Genomic DNA, 20,418 nt, shown 5'->3' with positions numbered 1-20,418 from the left:
CACATCACCCCCCCCCCTAGTTGTAGGACTCTGCAGAGTTACCATCGAGTGCCGAGGGTGGAACCTCTTACATCACTCCTAATGAGATCTCTGTATTGTAGCTATACGGTCGGGGTCATCGAGGGTGATTTCTTCCTTAACCACTTCCGTTATGGCTCTGTCATGCAACCCCTCAAGTGTGAACCTTGAGGGTGGATCCTCTTACATTCACCTTGATGATTACATCGAGTGGAATTCACCGGGCGTGATTCCTCGGGTTTTCCCCTTGGTGTTAGACACACAGTAACTATGGTTACTATGACTTTGCATTGAGCCATGTTACTAAAGACGGGTCGGCCCTGAGGGGTACCCGCGCAAGCTTAATAGCGAGTGATGTGGAGTTGGGTTGACCTGGAAGGTGCCTGCGAGATACTTACGAGGCGTGGCCGGGCATTCTTAGCCCTTGTTGTAAGTACTCGAGATGGGGCGACGGGGTCACATCGATCGTGAGTCTCTGCTCGTTACCGCGTGCTCCTAAGCCACTACGGTTTGGATATTTGATCCGAGGGGCCTCTGGCCTGATAGCACTAACCGTCACGTGGGCATAGTATGGGCGTTCTGCGTCGTATGAATCAGCCGAAGCTTAATAGACGTCAGCGACTGAGCGGCGCGCGTCGGGTTGGACTGCGTAAGCTCCTGCCTTGTTGAAGGAGGTAGCTAGGTCTGCTCACCGGCCGCCCACGCAACATGCAGGAGTTCCCGGGGTGATGGCCCATGACCCCTGGGGGCATAGGTTTAGTCCGGCGTGCTGGCCTCTCTATTAAGCCTAGGTTGGGTTGCGGCGTATTGTTTGGCCGAGGCCGGGCACGACCCAGGAACGTGTGTCCGGCCGGAGTTAATCGAGCGTGATGGGTAAATTGGTGCACCCCTGCAGGGAAGAAAACATCTATCGATAGCCTGTCCAATGGTAATGGACACTTGGAGTTGTATCCCGATCGATACAACTAGAACTGGATCCTTGTGATGAGAACTGGATGGTGATGAGAATTGGATTGTGATGATAACTGGATAGTGTGGCTCTGGGATTGCTTTCTCGCAAGGAGTCGAGAAAGGATCTCTGGCCGAGGTTGATAACCCTATTGCTACTTTACTTTATGCTACTCTACTCCCTCCTGTTGCTGCAAGATGGTGGGTTCTAGAAGATGCTAGTCTTCGATAGGCTAGGCTTTTCCCCCTTCTCTTCTGGCATTAGATACAACCCATTTCCTTTGATACAGATGCATACTTAGTTTAGATCTGATGAAAGTCTTGCGAGTACTTTCAATGAGTACTCACGGTTGATTTGCTACCTCTTTTTCCCCCATACCTGATAGTTGTGACCAGATGACAGATCCCAGGAGCCAGACGACACCACTGATGATTACTACTACCCCGAGGGTGCCTACTACTATGTGACGACCACTGACGACCTGGAGTAGTTAGGAGGCTCCTAGGCAGGAGCCTTGCCTTTTCGATCGATGTTTCTTTTGTGCTAGCCTTCTTAAGGCAAACTTGTTTAACTCATATATGTACTCAAATATTGTTGCTTTCGCTGACTCTTGTGTATCCGAGCTGATGTATTCGAGCCCTCAAGGCTCCTGACTTGTAATATAAAGCTTGTATTATTTTAATTTGTGTCTAGAGTTGTGTTGTGATATCTTCCCGTGAGTCCTTGATCTTGATCGTACACATTTGCGTGTATGATTAGTGTATGATTGAATCGAGGGCGTCACAAGTTGGTATCAGAGCCGACTGCCTGTAGGTAGCCCCCTTTCCAACTCCTTGGCCGAAGTTGAGTCTAGTCACTACAAAAAACTTTTACTAACATGGTTGTGTGTCTTACGGGCCCACGTCGCCATATGGGTGGTATTAGGATCTTTTATTCCTCGTCTATACTCTGGGACTCTGATCTCTCTTCTATTTGGGTTAAAATGGTTTCACTAACTCTAACATTAGGATCCCGTGACCACATTCACCCCAAAGCTGGATAAGCCATAGTTTTTCCTTATGCATGTTTCATCATGAATAATCCTTGTTTTTACAAATGCTCAATGCTGAACTACCCCCTGTTATATGTTAGCATGATGGTTAGACCCGCTGGTCGTGGCTGTGGTGCCAACGATCCACCACCGCCCGAATTCTTTGCTGGAGTGATGCAACAATTTCAGCTGAACCGCCAGTTCATGGAAGGAATGATGGCTCAGTTTCCTCGTCCGAACATGAATCAACAGCCAACCCCGGTAACTCTGCAGGACTTCATGCGTCTCAACCTAACTATTTCCCGCAACTCAACTCAACCCCTTGATGCTGATGACTGGCTCCGCGACATCACGTATGAAATGGAGTTTGCTAGTGTGGCCCCTGCTAGTTATGTCACCTTCGCATCTTTCTTTCTGAAGGGTCCCGCTGCTTAATGGTGGGACAACCACAGGCGTACCCTTCTTGCTGGAACGGTCATCACTTGGCTGAATTTCCAAGCTACTTTCCATGCCCACTTCATTCCTCAAGGAATCATGGACAGGAAGAAGCGAGAATTCCGCAACCTCACCCAAGGCAACAATACTGTAGATGCTTATCAGTGGGAATTTCTGGACTTGTCTCATTATGCTGAAGAAGACATTGCAACTAATGCTCGTAGGCAAAAAAAGTTCCGTGATGGACTTCACCCTGATATTAAGCTAGCACTGCTCGCTCATGACTTTGACGACTTTGACACCTTGGTGAACAAGGCTATTCAGGTTGAGACTGGTCTTTAGGAACACCGGGGATCCCTCAGGCGCAGCCGTGACGCTGGCTCATCTTCGGGCCCGTCAACACAGAAGCGTCGGATATGGATGCCCGACAGCATGTATCGTCCAACTGCACCTACACCGAGACAGTCCTGCGCCGCACCTCGTCTTCCTCCTCCATCATAGAGGTAGCCTCTTCGAGTTGTACCACCCCAAGCTCCTGCTACCAATCCCAATGATGGTCTGTGCTTCAAGTGTGGCCTTCCGGGTCACTGCTCCAGGAACTGTCCTCAGAATCAGAATCAACTGGCTCTTCCTGCTGCCGGTCGTGGTAATAATCTACCCCGCAACAACAATGCCCGACGATATGGTCGTGGTCAGGCTAATCATGTTGATCTGAATGAAGCTCAAGACCAGCCTGCCACTGTGATGGGTACTCTTCTCGTTAATTCAGTACCAGCATCTGTTTTATTTGATTCAGGGGCATCACATTCAATCATGTCAGAAAATTTTGCATATGCACATGACATTCGATGCGAGCCCATGAACACGCCAATTGTGGTACGCACCCATGCGGGTTAGTGTCGAACTACCCTGATTGGTCGTGACGTCCCCATTGAAATTGAAGGGTTGGAATTTCATGTTTCTCCCATTATTCTGGAGTCTTCCAACATTGACCTCATTCTGGGAATGGAATGGTTGAAAGCACATAATGCCTCTATCGTTTGTGCCACCAAAGTCGTTCATCTCCTACATCCTTCCGATGAGATAGTAAGCTACCATGCTCAGATTGTTCAAAACGCTGAAGCACGACTTTATGCCTTGAATGTGTTGAACGCAGCACCTCTTGAGGGAATTGAAAAGATTCCAGTTGTTCGCGACTTCCTCGATGTCTTCCCAGAAGAACTTCCGGGAATACCCCCTGCCCGGGCTGTCGAGTTCGTCATCGATTTGAAACCAGGCACCGTCCCTATTGCCAAACGGCCCTACAAGATGCCGCCTCATGAACTCCTTGAACTTAAGGAGGAAATCGACAAATCACTTCACAGTGGTTTCATTCGTCCAAGTTCCTCAGCTTGGGGAGCACCTTCTCTCTTTGTAAAGAAGAAGGATGGAACGAACCGTTTGGTCCAAGACTATCGTCCTATCAACCAAGCTACAATTCAGAACAAATATCCCCTTCCTCGGATCAATGATCTGTATGATCAACTTGCTGGATCATCAATATTCTCTAAACTCGACTTGAGGTTGGGTTACAACCAGATCCGTGTTCGTGAAGAGGATATTACAAAGACCGCATCTGTCACTTGTTATGGTTCTTACGAGTACACCATCATGTCTTTTGGCTTGACCAATGCCCCAGCCACATTCTCTCGTATGATGAACTACATATTCATGGATTACCTCGACAAGTTCGTCGTAGTCTACTTGCATGATATCCTGGTATATTCGAAGAACAAAGAAGAACATGTTGAACATCTTTGACTTGTTCTAGAGAAGCTTCGAGAACATCAACTTTATGCCAACTATTCTAAGTGCGAATTTTGGTTACCCGAAGTCACCTACCTTGGTCATGTCATCTCCATGGATGGCATTGCCGTCAACCCAGAGCGAGTTCAGGCTATTCTTGACTGGACCCCTCCGAAGACTGTCAAGCAAGTCAGAAGCGTTCTCAGTCTAGCCAGCTATTGTCGCCTCTTTGTAGAGAACTTCTCCAAGATCGCCAAGCCACTCACCAATCTGCTTCACAAAGGCGTTAAGTTCGATTGGACAGACAAGTGTCAGGAAAGTTTCCAGGCACTCAAAGACAAGTTGACTGGACCCCTCCGAAGACTGTCAAGCAAGTCAGAAGCTTTAACGGAGGGGTTTGATGGAGGCGAGGAGGCGTGTTCAGCCGGGCATGCAGCAGGCGGCGCAGTACTATTCGATTTGATAGCGGGCAGTGCAGTTCCCGATACGACTTTAATGCAGATGAGGGAAGGGTAGCGGTTCCCGAAATGTTGAACGGCCAATGATGCATCCTCCTTCAATTATCATCGTGCATCCATAAGGGAAGTAATGGGAGGAGGGCCGGGAAAAGAGGCTGCACGATGTGAATGCAATGCAGTTTGCACTCATATATAAAGGCGCCCTTCCATTCCAATGCATCTACCACATCGTACGCACCTAAGCATTTGCCTAATCACCTACACTAAGCGCATAAGTGCTCACTCCAGACCCATGGCGGCGATGCACGCGAGCGGCCAGCGGCTGTGCCAGATGGTCCATGATGCCGCCTGCGACATGGTACCGAGGATCGTCTCCAGACGGTGTTCGCGACCGGCTGGTGGATGGCCGCCGTCGATGCCAACTATGAATCTCAGTTGGACCAGATGATCATTGGCACCACCAACAAGTTAACCGTCCTCAGGAAGCTCGGGGACGACATCGCTGTACTCCTCCAGCCCGCGCGCCCGGGCTCCTCATTGCCTACCACCCTAATCGGCCTCCATGGCCGGAACCTCTTTCAAGCACTGGTAGCCCTGTGACTGCCCGCCGATGCCATGAAGAATGTCCACATGGAGGTCGCGCTCTCCGCGAGGCACCTCACCCTGCAAGAATTCGTCGACCTACACATCCACATGTACGATCAAATCATGTACATAGGTATCTACAAGGCCATTGAGGACGCTATGACATTGGCATTCCTCAACCGGCTGGAAGCCTTGGATGCCTTTGCTGAGAAGCACCTTGACCTCATCACAAAAGCCGCCGCTCCTTAGCCGCCGATCGGTGGCCCATCGCACTAAGTTGAGGAGAAGGAGGTCGTACGTTGATGGATGCAACTTTCTTCTTGCCTCCTGTAACCACCACTTCGATCGCATGCATCATCGTGGCCTTAATTCTTATTGTGTTATTGCATTCTCGTTCCAGTCAATATCGACATGTGCGATCCCTTTGCTTAATTATATGCATCACTATAACTAGTACTCCATCCATCAATTTATAAGTTGTGCTTACCTTTTCCATCAACTTCGTGCAATGCACGGGCATCTTGCTAGAAACACTAGAACATGTCGGACCGCATGTGACCAAACCGACGATGCGCCAACCTAGATACTACGTACCCTGCTTATTTGGAGGAAATAGCCCCGCCCTAGCGTTTCCAATTGTTATTTCTATCTATAGATCGTGCCAAGGAGCAGAACCAAATGTTACAATTTATACATTTTTCTCTACTCCTACTCCTATAGAAGACTCAGTTGGTGATGGTAGTGTGTCTGCCATCCGTCGTTTCTGACCATTAGATCTGCATCTAACGGCTGTGAGGTAAGTTGTGGCATTTTTGCAACAATATCCCACTTCTCTGCTCCAATTTGCAGAAAACCCCTTATTATCTTGAAAGCAACCACATCCCTCCCTCACCTCATCAAAACAGCTTGAGAAATATATTTTGAGTGAAAAATAATATATTAGGAGTATATCAAAACAATAGTGATTTTTTTCAAGTTTGTGAACAAGTACTACTATTCTACTACTTTGGATCCGTCGCAACACACGGGCACATTGCCAGTAAAATAAAAAGGCATGTCGCGTTCGCATCGCACCCCCACACGCCCGGGAATCCGGCATGCCACATAGCTAGGGAAGGCTTGTTGCCTAGAATTTTCACTTTCATGTGGGACCGTCGTTGAGCAAACCGACTATTGGCAAACCGCACCCCGCCTGCCGCCGGGTTGGAAAACAGAAACGAGGGGAAGATCTAGTTGTAGCACGGAAGCCAAGAAATTTGGTATCTGATGGGGCACGTAGAGTGTTATCTATTCATAACTAGCAAGATGCCCATGCATTGCATGGAAATTCAAGATGCATTTATGTGAGTAGTTTATGTTATGGGAGAAAAGGATGACCAAGAGAAGGCCTTATTTGCAAATGTGGAGAGGGGTGTGGGTACCTTTTTGCAAAATTGCCATAGTTTCCTTCTTATCCGTTAGATATAAATCGGATGGCCTATATTGTGGGATGGCAGGCACACCATCATCACCAACTCTGTTTTTTATATACTAGTTTATCTTGTAAGAGAAAAGGATGAACGAGGGAAGACCTTATTTGCAAATGTGGAGAGGTGTGTGGGTACCTTTTTGCGAAGTTGCCATAGTTTCCTTCCTATCTGTCAGATAAGAGTAGGGATTTGGTTACCAAATCTCATGCGTGCAATGCACGTGTACCTTACTAGTTGGTACTCGTAAGGCTAGTCATAGTGGGGAGTAACTTAGACTAGTAACATACATATGTTACTAGTCCATGTTACTACCTTCATAGTGGGAAGTTTCATAGGTGTAGTAACATACATATCTTAATTTATTGCTTTGTAGACTCATTTTGTATTGGGAACCGCTATGTGATGGTAACATATTATGTTACTCTATTTGTCTCTCTCCTCTTTAATTACATGACACATCATATTCTTTGCTTATGTGGCATCTATGTTACTACTTAAGTTACTCCCACTATGACTAGCCTAAGAAACGAATTCCGGGTTTGGCACGAGCTCGTACTACGGGAGCACCACAAGGCCTGCCGCAGGAGTTACATTTACCTCCCCGGGCCCACGAGACCGAGCTTCAATGCCTTAGTGCACCGGCCTATGAGTCAATGACATGAGGACCTTAAATGCGGCTAGCCCACATGTCATTCTCATGGTGGTGGTGTGGTTCGCGACTCACTCGTTCGAGATGAACTGGCCGGTGGTGGCCTGGCCGTGCCGAGGGTTCCACAGCTGGGCGTCGAGGTGTTATGAGGCGTAGATGGCCACACCGACGGGTACTACCTATAGTACAAAAGTACTCCAGCTGAGGATTGATGCCCGGGACGAAATGTGTCACAACCGCTGGATGAAAATTCGATGGTGCGGGAGTATGGATCGGAGCACAGGAGCGGAGCAGGCAAACCGCGTCCAATCGGGTGTGGCTGTGGTAGAAAGTTGATGGTCGCCACAGTTTAGCTGGCCCGCATGTCATGCACACAAAGGCAGAGGAGCGGTGGGGTCGAGAGGGATGAGGCGCACGTCGGGCGACGTCGTGCCGTGGGTTGGAGCGGCGTCATAGGAATCGCATGTGGGTGTGGAAGTGGTAGAAGCAAGAAACGTGATGGTTGACGTGGTTCAATTTCCATGGACAAGCTGTCATGTCTGCTGACGCATGCATTGCATACCGCTCACTGCAAGGAGCAGTAGTAGAGAAAACTTGTTCCAAAGATACCATTTTTGGATAAAATACTTGAGATATCATTAGTTTTTATACATGGGATTACTCCTGCAAGGGTCAACCAGAACAAGTGTTTTGTAAAAAAATGCATCTTGATGTTCCCTGCAATGCACAGGCATCTTGCTAGTTATGGAAGAAGCCCACACGGGCATCTTGCCGCAGGGTATGCCACCGACCCAAACTCAATTTTTTTTTGCGGACGCTTAGGTGCACCGGATGCCGTGCCACGCTACAAAATGTAAAAACAAAGCTCCAGTTTTTTTAAAACCTGTTATCTTTGAACCATCAAAATAGCCCGAGGAATATATTTTGAGTGAAGCATGATTTACTTTTACTGATATATGTATATCAAAACTAGAGTGTTTATATTTCAAGCCCGTGAACAAGTATTATTCTACTACTTTGGATCCATTGCAACGCACGGGCCAGCACATTGGTAGTAGTCTTCTCTATCTCTATCTCTACTCTACCCTTATAAAAACATAGTTGTTGATGATGGTGTGCATGCCATCCTGCAGTATAGGCCATCCGATTTATATTTGAGGGATACGAAGGAAACTATGGCAATTTTGCAAAAAAAACTACCCACACCCCTCTCCACATTTGCAAATAAGGCCTTCCCTCGTTCATCCTTTTCTCCCACAAGATAAACTACTCATATAAATGCATCTTGATGTTCCGTGCAATGCACGAGGATGTTTCCTTGTGGGTCTCTCTAGTGCGGCGTGGTCGTAGTTGCAAGTTGACGCCCCTTGAGATGCTGACGTTGAGGGGCACTCGGATTTTATCCGATGAGCAGGTAAGATGAGTTTGATCACGTACTAAATGCATTCTAAAGACTACTTCCATATCCATTTCCTAATTCTCCCCCTGCCCACTGTTTTACAGGTTAGGCTCGGTGCGAATGGAGATTGGCTTGCATATGTACGGTAGGGTACCAACATCAATTTGCACAACTTTTACAACGGTGACACCATTCCCGTAGAACCTTTGTCCAACATTGGGATCATCCATGCAACGGGCCACCACCTGAACTGGTATGATGGAACCACAGTGATATTGAAGAAGATAGCACGAACCTTGCACATGGCGGTCAAAGGTGAACGATGTTGTGTGCAGCTGATTTGTTGTCGTACGAGTACAAAGACGTTGTGCTCCTTTCTAACCGCATCTTCATGGTGACAAACCAGGGGTTATTTTGTATGGGACACATCCTACAGTATACTCCCTCTCTCCCAGTTTATTTGTTTTGAATTTTTTTCATTTTATAAGTTTCAAATTCCAATTTAGAGCTCCCCATCACATGTTGAGATTACAATGTCCATTAAATCGTTGGTGCATGTATAGTAAAGAAACAAATCTCGAGTTTGGCACGAGTTCGTCCAGCGGTAGCACCACAAGGCCTGGCGCAGGAGTTACATTTACCTCTCGGGGCCCTCGGGACTGAGCTTCAGCGCCTTACTACACCTGCCTTTGAGTCAATAACATGTGGACTCGATAGGTGGCTGGTCCACATGTAATGCTCCTCAAGGAAGAGGGGCAGTGGGGCCGAGAGGGGTGAGCCGCAGGTCGGGGGACGTGTGGTGTCATGGGTTCGAGCGGCGTCATGGGAATCGCATGTGGCTGTGGTAGAAACTTGATGCTCGCCGCATTTCAGTTGGCCCACATGTCATGCACACAAAGGAAGAGGGGCGGTGCGGACGAGAGGGGTGAGGCGCACGTCGGGGGACGTGGTGCCGTGGGTTGGAGCGGCATCGTGGGAATCGCGAGTGGAAGTGGATGAAACATGATGGTCGCTGTAGTTAAACTTCCATGGACAGGCTGTCATGTCTACGGACACATGCATTGCATACTGATTACTGGAAGGAGTAGTAGAGAAAGCTAGGCAGATAAATAGTTCCTTATAGTCAAGCGGACCCACGCTACTACTTGTTCCAAAGACATGCACACCATCGAAATAGTCCATCTATATCAATATACACAGAGAGGGAATAATTTTTTTTACAATAGAGGAAATAGTTCATCCATCCATAATGCCCTGCTGCTGGTGCAGCATCTTCTTCTTGTTGTTGTTCTCATTTTCTGTGGGATACGGCTTCGCAACAAGCTCTCTGGACCTTATAGCTATCTCGAAACTCACATTGACATCGAGGGCAGCATATTTTATCCGCTTGTACGTCAAGGGATAATTCTCCCATCCAGACGACCTTAATGCCAGCGTCTCATCACCCTTTTGAAGATGTGTTCCGAGTACAAAATTTGCTATGTCGAATAGGGATGGTGTGGGTTTATCACAATCTTCTACAGGGATTTTTATTTTGGTTTGTACGACAGTGATGCTTTTTAAATCAAGGTTGTACGGCTCCAACTTCTGTTTGTCCCCTACGATGTCTGCCCCACAGAAGTATATGTCCTCCCGAGAAAAGAAATCGTGAAGCTCACCTTGTATGGAGGGCGTGTGTATGATCTGGTACACCAAAACATCAACTTCAAGGCGCAACTGAATGTCACATCCCTAGCTTCTGGTAATGCTCTAGGCTAGCTTCATGTGTGCATCATGTTTAAATTCTGAAATTTGAACTAAGGGAAATTGGAAGCCTCAAAATCCTAAATAAAAGAGGGGCAAGAAACCCTAAAATTGCAATCAGTGAATCCAAAATGCCTAGAAATAGCTCTGACAATTTTGGCAAGAGTTATAAATCAAACCAAAATTTTGGGACATTTCTAAGGAATTATTGGGCTCTGATTTTAAATCAATATTTTATTTGAATTTGGAGTTATATTCATAATATATAATGAATATATTTTCGAATGACCTGAGATATTTTTGTTATATGTGGAGAAGTCCATTAAGTGACTTAAAAATATCCAGGGGAGTTTTGGCACTGTTTTCAAACTCTGTTTGAATTAAAATTCAGTGCCAATTAAATAAAACAGAACAAAAATAGAAAACAGTAAATAAAAGACAGAGAGAGAGAAGGAAGTTACCTGTCAGCCCACCCGGCCCAAACCTACATGGCGGCCTAGCTGGCAGGCCCAGCCCACCTCCTCCTCCCTGTCGCCTTCCTCCTCGCGCCAGTAGGCAGAGGAGGGACTCGGCGCACGCGCCCGAGCTCGTCACGCCACCACCCTGCTCGTCTGCATCGCCTGGACACCGCGACGCCTCGCGTCATCCTCTCGGCGCTGCCCCGACCCCCTGGAACCCCCTCGACCTCTCCCCTCGCCTCTCCCCTTCCCCGTCCCTCTCGCACACAACCGGCCGAGCGCCACCGTCGCTGACCCTCGTTGCCCTCGCGGCCACCGCCACCCCCTCTCCTCCCCGACGTGCTCCTGAGCTCCGCAGTGCCTCCCTCGACCTCCCCGTCGGCTCACGCGACCGGAGAAGCCCCGAAGCGCCGTCCCGACGCTTTTCCCCTCCTCGGCCACCGAGGACCGCCGCTGTCGATTCGCCGCCTCCGACGCCTCCCCGAGCTCCCCGAGACCGCCGACGAACTCGCTGTGAGCTCCACTCCGTTTCCCCTCCTTCGTTTTGCTCGTTCCCATGCCGTAGCACCCCCGCCCACATTCCCGAGCACCGCCGTCCGCCATGGCCGCGTAGCCCTCCTGACCTGAGCCCCTCTGCTCGAACCCGTGGCACCAGCGCGCTTCTGGTGGCCCGCGGATGCCGTCTGGACCATCAGCTTCTTCCCTAGCGCGCCGCAGCCCCAACCCCGCACATGGCCGAACTCCGGCCGCCGCCAGGAGCCCGTTTCCGGCGAACCCCGGCCTCCCTGTGCCCAGCTGCATGCGCCACTAGATGCGCGGGAGCACGGGCTCCCTCTTGGTGCCCTCAGCGCGACCAGCCGCGGGCTGTAGCGCCATCCCGAGCAACTCCGGCGAGGTCCCGCCGTCGCCATGGTCGCCGGCGTCACTAGCCGACGTGGCCGCGTGATTAGCACTAATCACGGCCAGCTAACCTCCCCAGAGCCGCTGACGTATGGGCCCCACGCCCTTGTTTAATCCTTATCTTTTCCTGTTAAGTTTTAATCTAACCACCATGGGCCCACACGTCAGCTTTGACCAAGCTGACGTGGCTGTTGACCTGGTCCCACCTGTCATTGTCACTAACCAGCACTAGTCACTGACCAGTGGGCCCCACTGGTCAGGTTTGACCTGGGGCGCCCAGTTGACCCTGCTGACGTCACTGTGACGTGGGGCTGACGCAATAAGTATTTTCTGGATTTAAAAAAATAATCAGGAAATTCCAGAAAATAGCTAAAACTTCAATAAATCATAGAAATTCAACCGTAACTCCAAATTAAATGTTTTATATATGAAAAATTATCAGAAAAATTCAAGGAATCCATCTGTACCATTTTCATGCATGTTAGAACAACTTATCACTACTGTTTAGGACAAATGAAGTGAATGACATTTAAATAACCACATATGGAGTTTGAATTTGAACCATGGATTCAAACCAACTTCATTTAATCTGGTTTTAGGTGCATTAGCCCAAAACACATTCATATTGCCATGTCATAGCATGCATCATATTGTGCATTGCATTGATCGTGTTTTTTTCTGTATTTGTCGGTAATTGTCCCCTCTCGATAGACGTGTACCGACGATGTGATCGATGACACTGATGAAGACTCAATGTTATCTTCAGAAGTGCCAGGCAAGCAAAACCCCCTTGTTCATTCCGATACAATCCCACTCTCTCGCTCCTGCTCTCTTTTACTGCATTAGGACAACAACGACATATTTGTTACTTGCTGCGGTAGCTGAACCCCTTTATCCTTTGCATGACCTGTCATTGCCACAGTAAATAGATGAAACCCACTAGCATGAGTAGGAGTTGTTTGAGCCCTGATGTGCCTACTCATTCATGCTTGTTTGTCATGCCTGCTACTGCTTAGAGTTGAGTCAGGTCTGATTCATCGGGGATGAATCAGAGGCGTGTGAACTTGTCCTACTATGGGTGAATTAAGTGTGTGAACACGATTTGGTAAAGGTAGCGGTGAGAGGCCATGTAGGAGTACATGGTGGGTTGTCTCATTGCAGCCGTCCTCAGGAACTGAGTTCTGTGTTTGTGATCCATGATCAGTTACTACCACACATTGGGCTCCGGGCGCTCCAAGCTCTCTCAACTTATTAATCAACTTGATCTCTGTCCAGGAGTTGCAACTAGTTTCTGGTGTTTGTAGGTAGTGTTAGTAGTCTACCAAGTGGCACCCGGTACAGGTGGGCTTGGGACAGACTAGGCACAGTGGCCCGGTGTACCAAGTGGCACCCGGTTGGTGGGCTTGGGAACCCTGCTCACATCGTTTGGGGCCGTGAGCGACACCCCGGCCGGATCTCCTTGCGGATGGAACCCGAATAGGCGATAAACCTGGACGAGAGACTTGTTCGGTTAGTCAGGTCGTGGCCGACTCCCTCGCCCGGCTTCCGCTTGAAGGTTGCCGAGGTACAACACGTGTACAGGGCGGTAAGTGGCGAAAGCGTGTGTGAAGAAGTACACCACTGCAGGGTTAACATCATCTATTCGAATAGCCGGATTCCTCGGATATGGAAACTTGGACCCCTTGCATAGTTCATAGACAAGTGAAAGTGGACACTCTAAAATACGCAAGATAAGCGTGAGTGCTATGGATGGCGTTCTCGTAGGGAGACGGGAGCGGATCCATAGTGGTGTATTGATATGGTGAATATGTGGACTCGTGTGCGCCACCTCAAAAGAGTTACTTGCAGTCGTAGTTCAGGTTAGCCACTGAGTCAAAGCTGGCTTGCTGCAGTCAAACTCCACCATCCCCTTTGTTGATAATGAGGCATATGTAGATAGATCTGATGTATGTCTTGCTGGGTACATTTGTACTCACGTTTGCCCATTTTATGTTTTGCAGAGAGACTTCAGTCTCACTAGTAGTTCCGCGTGGACTTCGACGTTTAGCTTGATACCTCAGCTACGATCTTGTGCCCTCGGCAGGATCTGATAAATAGTCAGGCTTCTCAGCCCTTTTCATTTATAGATGTCTGTACTCAGACATGATAGCTTCCGCTTGTGCTTTGACTTGTATGTTCTGATTGTTGGGTCATGAGACCCCTGTTTGTAATATCTCGCTCCTTGGAGCCTATTGATTAAAATATTTGAGTCGTAGAGTCATGTTGTGATGCCATGTTGTAGTTGCACATATCGAGCATATTGTGTGTATGTTATTGAAATGCTTGGTATGTGTGGGATCTGACAACCTAGTTGTTTATCCTTGGTAGCCTCTCTTACCGGGAAATGTCTCCTAGTGTTTCCACCGAGCCATGGTAGCTTGCTACTGCTCCGGAACACTTAGGCTGGCCGGCATGTGTCCTTCTTCGTTCCTGTGTCTGTCCCTTCGGGGAAATGTCACGCGATGAATACCGGAGTCCTGTTAGCCCGCGACAGCCCGGTTTACCGGAGTCCTGCTAGCCCAGTGCTACAGCCTGGATTCACTCGCTGATGACCGACACGTTCGATGCTGGGTCATGGATGCCTGTCCCTGTAAGTCTGTGCCACTTTGGGTTTACGACTAGCCATGTCAGCCCGGGCTCCTTATCATATGGATGCTAGCGACGCTATCATATACGTGTGCCAAAAGGCGCAAACGGTCCCGGGCAAAGGTAAGGCGACACCCGTGGGAATACCGTGCGTGAGGCCGCAAAGTGATATGAGGTGTTACATGCTAGATCGATGTGGCATTGAGTCGGGGTCCTGACAGCGTTGGTATCAGAGCTTGACTGCCTGTAGGATTACCAAGCCAAACTGGTCGAAGTTGAGTCTAGAAATTCTTTAGTTATACAAGGGAATTGATTGTGGGATGGAACGTAAGACTCTTTTTACTCCTTATACCTCATGGCCTTCTGATCTGAGTCATCATCTTCTCCTCTACGGGGATTAAGAACTAGGCTTTCTCTTCTTTCTATCAGGATCACGTGTTGCTAATCCGCAGACTTATAAGACTGTTGGATTTAAGTCTCCGTTCAGTTCCTACTACTTCCGTACGTTAACTGTTGATCTCGAAACCTTGATGTTGTGCTTCTGAGTGGTTATGTCACCATTTTTGTGAATGTCTCAAATCTTTTTTGAGCATTTACAGCCGTTATGCTATCCGAGTCATCCCAGGTTTCTAAATAGTCGGATGCATTTGCAAATCCCTTCCTCCTGTTTCCGATGTGCCTTTGGTCAGATTAATCACACAAATCAGTGAGTTGAGGTACTTTATTGCCTTGACATATATGTTGGAGCTAGTATTATGACCCTAGGTGTTTTAGGTTGTCACCTAGTAATCTAGCAATGTTTAGTGTTCTCAGTGTGATGATTCTGGCCTTCATTCTTGTAAGCATCCCGTGAAGCCACTTAGTTAGTAGGCATTTCACTTCTGGGTTTTGAACCCGAGATTCACCCTACTTACTTCATGTTGATAGTAATTGCTAGCTCCCTTAGGTTATTAGTAACCTTTGCGATAGTCCTCGATGTTCGTGGTATTCCTTTCTTCCAAATACTATGAACCGCTTATGGCAGATGTTCCTCGCTGATCGAAAGATCACAATCAGAGTGCTCTCGATGGGTTCTCGATTCTACATTGTGACTCTGCCAGTTCTACTTTTCTGCATGGGTTATCCGGAAGAAACATGTGGAATTCGTTCGACATGCTAAACCATGCATCCACAACTCAGAAAATCATAAGTTCCTTTGAGTTGTCTCTCTTTAGTTGCATTCTGACCCTCGTCTATCAATTGATAGTCAAGAGTATGCGTGCGTTCATTTATCGATGCCTATTACTCTTGTGGTCCGTCAAGCCATTCTATCGCAGAACGACTAGGAGAAACAAACTCCAGTACCTCTTCCATATCCAGGATTGGGTCAAAGAAGTTGTGCTCCGCAGATCAAATTACTAATCCAGCTTTTGTTCTGTTCTACCTTGGAGTATTACCATCTTTAAATCGGGATTGTTATAGGAATTGCACACCATCCTATGAACTCCTGGTACAGTGATACTTCTTGTCGTCGTTAGTCATTCCTCGGTCTTCGTGTTGATGCAACCGGAATACCGACAAATGAATTGTGATGTGTGAAATCAATACGCCTAGCAACCTCGTTGCTGGGTAGTTAAAAGACAATAATTTTATTCTTAGTGTGTTGGTTATTGAATCATCCTTCTAAGACTAATCGTGCTACCTAGTCCTTATTTTGGTGCACCCTTCAATTGATGAGTTAGGATCTTGTCAAGTCCTCACTCATTTGATCATATCGTCTTGCCCCAAAAAGAAAGATTGTTCTCGAGCTTAGTAACATATCGGTGGTTCGTGATTTTCCGAAGATCTTCTCGGAAGTACTACCAGGTTGTCACCTGACCGCTATGTTGAGCTCGTGATCAAGTTGGTTTATTGTAAACCACCCTTTCTCCAAGAATCCGTGTTGGATACCCCTGAGCTAGTTGGTTAAGCTAAACGACAACTTGGAGAGTTGGAAGATAAAAGCTTGCCTGACTTAGTTCGTTCCAAAAGGATATTCTTGTGTAGTGTGTGTTGAAGAAAGATGATATCTTCATCGATTGGTCCCTGTGATCAGTTGCTGGACCTATCGTCCTATCAATCCTTTGATTTGAATGTGGGCTATCGTCAAATCAAATCAGTACCAACGATGCTCGTAATGTTGTCTTATTCGTGGTTGATCCCTCGAGCATACACCATTACATCTTTGGTCTGACCAATGCTATCACCGTGTTCACTTAACTATGGAATTCCTTTTAAAAGGAAACCCAGATGAATTGTTGTTGAGCCCATTGACAACATCCTTATCTCCTCCATGATTTTGTTGAACATTAGGCTAGTGTTGGAAACTTGTGTAAGCATTTTCTTCATGCCCCGTTCGTGAAGCATTTGTTGGATGAAAAGAAGTGACTTCCTCTAGTTCATGTGCATTTGATGCAAGTTGCCTCCGTGAATTCGAGAAAGCATGTTTTTACCTCCTTTGGAATCGTCCCAAGTCAGTCATGCACGTGCGAAGAATTCTGTGGTCTGTTAGACTGATCATCTTCATTCCATATGTATATCCTAGCACACCAAGCCACTGATTGACTTGTTCAAGGAAAAGAAGTCTATGCTTGGGATCTAGTCCATGGACTTGCGTAAAGACTTCGATATCCTCGATGATGGCTCCCAACCAGAACTCGGTAGTGTTTTATTGTAAGACTACCATGTGGGCATGCTTGTCTGGGACAACGTGTTCACATGTTTGTAGCAGAACCAGCTCATGTTTTGGAGCTTGCTATCGTAGTTCATTTCCCAAGAATCTCGCAACGTCATCTCGTCGATTTGTGTTGCAAACTTTCATTTTTCTTCCTAGACTCGATGAGTCTGGATTATCCTGACACCAACCAGATCTGAATCTCAGGCAGATATGATGGTTGGAACATTTCCCAAGAACTATAATATTGGTCCCTCGATAACCGGTAAAGTGGATGTCGTGGCCAACACACCCAGCCGGAAGACCTATTATTGTAGTATCTTGTTTGAGGAAGTTGGCCACCTCCCCATAAGGATTTCGTAGGATTTACCTCCGTATCTGTTCCTTATGGATTCTATTGCTCCCGAAGTCTGACCTTTACTTGATGTTCTAGTTATCAAACCATATCTATGAATGGGATACACTAGCACGTCAAGGAGAACATTAGAAGCGGAGTGCTAAATGTCTCTCGGTCGATCATTCAGATTTTGTTTCCTTGGCCTCGCTAAGGTGAAATCTGAGAAGGTGTTATCTTCCTTTGCACCTGCATCATCCATCATTAGCCATTATGGTAGTATGTTGTGTTGTCAGCACCCTTGACACGGATGTTGATAAAACCTTGATGATTGTGGAAATGCTCAAGTTCTTGAGAGCACGCACAAACGCTAGGTGTTATCATCAGCACTAACTGGGTTTGCTCTCAGTTTCCTCGGCAATGCTATGATCTTTTCAAACAGTGAATTCACTCTCTATTGTTGGGTTCTTCCCCAGTTACCAGAATCATTCCCAGCATTTGCATTTTGTTCCCAGCTGGCACCGCCAATGTGTCATTCTACCATGGGTCTCTTCCATTTCTGGTGATAAGCAAATTCATCCATTACGTTGTCTTCAACAAGGTAATCCACATCATCCAAGTTTGAGTATGCCATTCTACCGACCCCCTCCAAACGATCGCTCGAGAATTGTCTTAGGCTGGTTTAAAGAGTTTCAATGATCTCTGAATCAAAAGTAATTCTTTTTGCCACTTAAGGGAATATCTCTACGAGTCACCTTCCCTAAGGTGTATCGTTATGGTATCATAGCAACTCAACTCCTCGCTACGTTGACAATCGTTTACCACCTTCTTAAGCGTGAAATTGTTGTCTACCTAGTGAACCTTCGTCACCCGTTTCTTTCCACCCCTCTTGATGTATATCTCGTGTCTCAACCCGAGAGATGGTTCTATGTCTCATTCCGTGAGTTAATCCTGAGTTGTTCGATCTTCGAGGAGACCGATCCTTCTAGAGTCTTCTTCCCTCCATGTCATGTGACAGGATTTCTCAGAGCAAGACCTCGAGACAAAGATGGTGATCGAATCAACGTTCCTATGAAGTGCACCCTGGATCATGAAGATTGTACTAGTTTACGTTTCCCCTTCATCCTACCCTACGCTTGAATCTCGAGACGAGATTCTTGTTTAGTGGGGGTGAGTTGTCACATCCCTAGCTTCTGGTAATGCTCTAGGCTAGCTTCATGTGTGCATCATGTTTAAATTCTGAAATTTGAACTGAGGGAAATTGGAAGCCTCAAAATCCTAAATAAAAGAGGGGCAAGAAACCCTAAAATTGCAATCAGTGAATCCAAAATGCCTAGAAATAGCTCTGACAATTTTGGCAAGAGTTATAAATCAAACCAAAATTTTGGGACATTTCTAAGGAATTATTGGGCTCTGATTTTAAATCAATATTTTATTTGAATTTGGAGTTATATTCATAATATATAATGAATATATTTTCGAATGACCTGAGATATTTTTGTTATATGTGGAGAAGTCCATTAAGTGACTTAAAAATATCCAGGGGAGTTTTGGCACTGTTTTCAAACTCTGTTTGAATTAAAATTCAGTGCCAATTAAATAAAACAGAACAAAAATAGAAAACAGTACATAAAAGACAGAGAGAGAGAAGGAAGTTACCTGTCAGCCCACCCGGCCCAAACCTACCTGGCGGCCTAGCTGGCAGGCCCAGCCCACCTCCTCCTCCCTGTCGCCTTCCTCCTCGCGCCAGTAGGCAGAGGAGGGACTCGGCGCACGCGCCCGAGCTCGCCACGCCACCACCCTGCTCGTCTGCATCGCCTGGACACCGCGACGCCTCGCGTCATCCTCTCGGCGCTGCCCCGACCCCCTGGAACCCCCTCGACCTCTCCCATCGCCTCTCCCCTTCCCCGTCCCTCTCGCACACAACCGGCCGAGCGCCACCGTCGCTGACCCTCGTTGCCCTCGCGGCCACCGCCACCCCCTCTCCTCCCCGGCGTGCTCCTGAGCTCCGCAGTGCCTCCCTCGACCTCCCCGTCGGCTCACGCGACCGGAGAAGCCCCGAAGCACCGTCCCGACGCTTTTCCCCTCCTCGGCCACCGAGGACCGCCGCTGCCGATTCGCCGCCTCCGACGCCTCCCCGAGCTCCCCGAGACCGCCGACGAACTCGCTGTGAGCTTCACTCCGTTTCCCCTCCTTTGTTTTGCTCGTTCCCATGCCGTAGCACCCCGCCCACATTCCCGAGCACCGCCGTCCGCCATGGCCGCGTAGCCCTCCTGACCTGAGCCCCTCTGCTCGAACCCGTGGCACCAGCGCGCTTCTGGTGGCCCGCGGATGCCGTCTGGACCATCAGCTTCTTCCCTAGCGCGCCGCAGCCCCAATCCCACACATGGCCGAACTCCGGCCGCCGCCAGGAGCCCGTTTCCGGCGAACCCCGGCCTCCCTGTGCCCAGCTGCATGCGCCACTATATGCGCGGGAGCACGGGCTCCCTCTTGGTGCCCTCAGCGCGACCAGCCGCGGGCTGTAGCGCCATCCCGAGCAACTCCGGCGAGGTCCCGCCGTCGCCACGGTCGCCGGCGTCACTAGCCGACGTGGCCGCGTGATTAGCACTAATCACGGCCAGCTAACCTCCCCAGAGCCGCTGACATATGGGCCCCATGCCCTTGTTTAATCCTTATCTTTTTCTGTTAAGTTTTAATCTAACCACCATGGGCCAACACGTCAGCTTTGACCAAGCTGACGTGGCTATTGACCTGGTCCCACCTGTCATTGTCACTAACCAGCACTAGTCACTGACCAGTGGGCCCCACTGGTCAGGTTTGACCTGGGGCGCCCAGTTGACCCTGCTGACGTCACTGTGACGTGGGGCTGACGCAATAAGTATTTTCTGG

This window comes from Triticum aestivum, chromosome 1A, assembly GCF_018294505.1.
Source record: "Triticum aestivum cultivar Chinese Spring chromosome 1A, IWGSC CS RefSeq v2.1, whole genome shotgun sequence".
Taxonomy (NCBI): Eukaryota; Viridiplantae; Streptophyta; class Magnoliopsida; order Poales; family Poaceae; genus Triticum; species Triticum aestivum.
The sequence above is the reverse complement of the archived record's forward strand: the minus strand, read 5'-3'. Positions refer to the sequence as shown.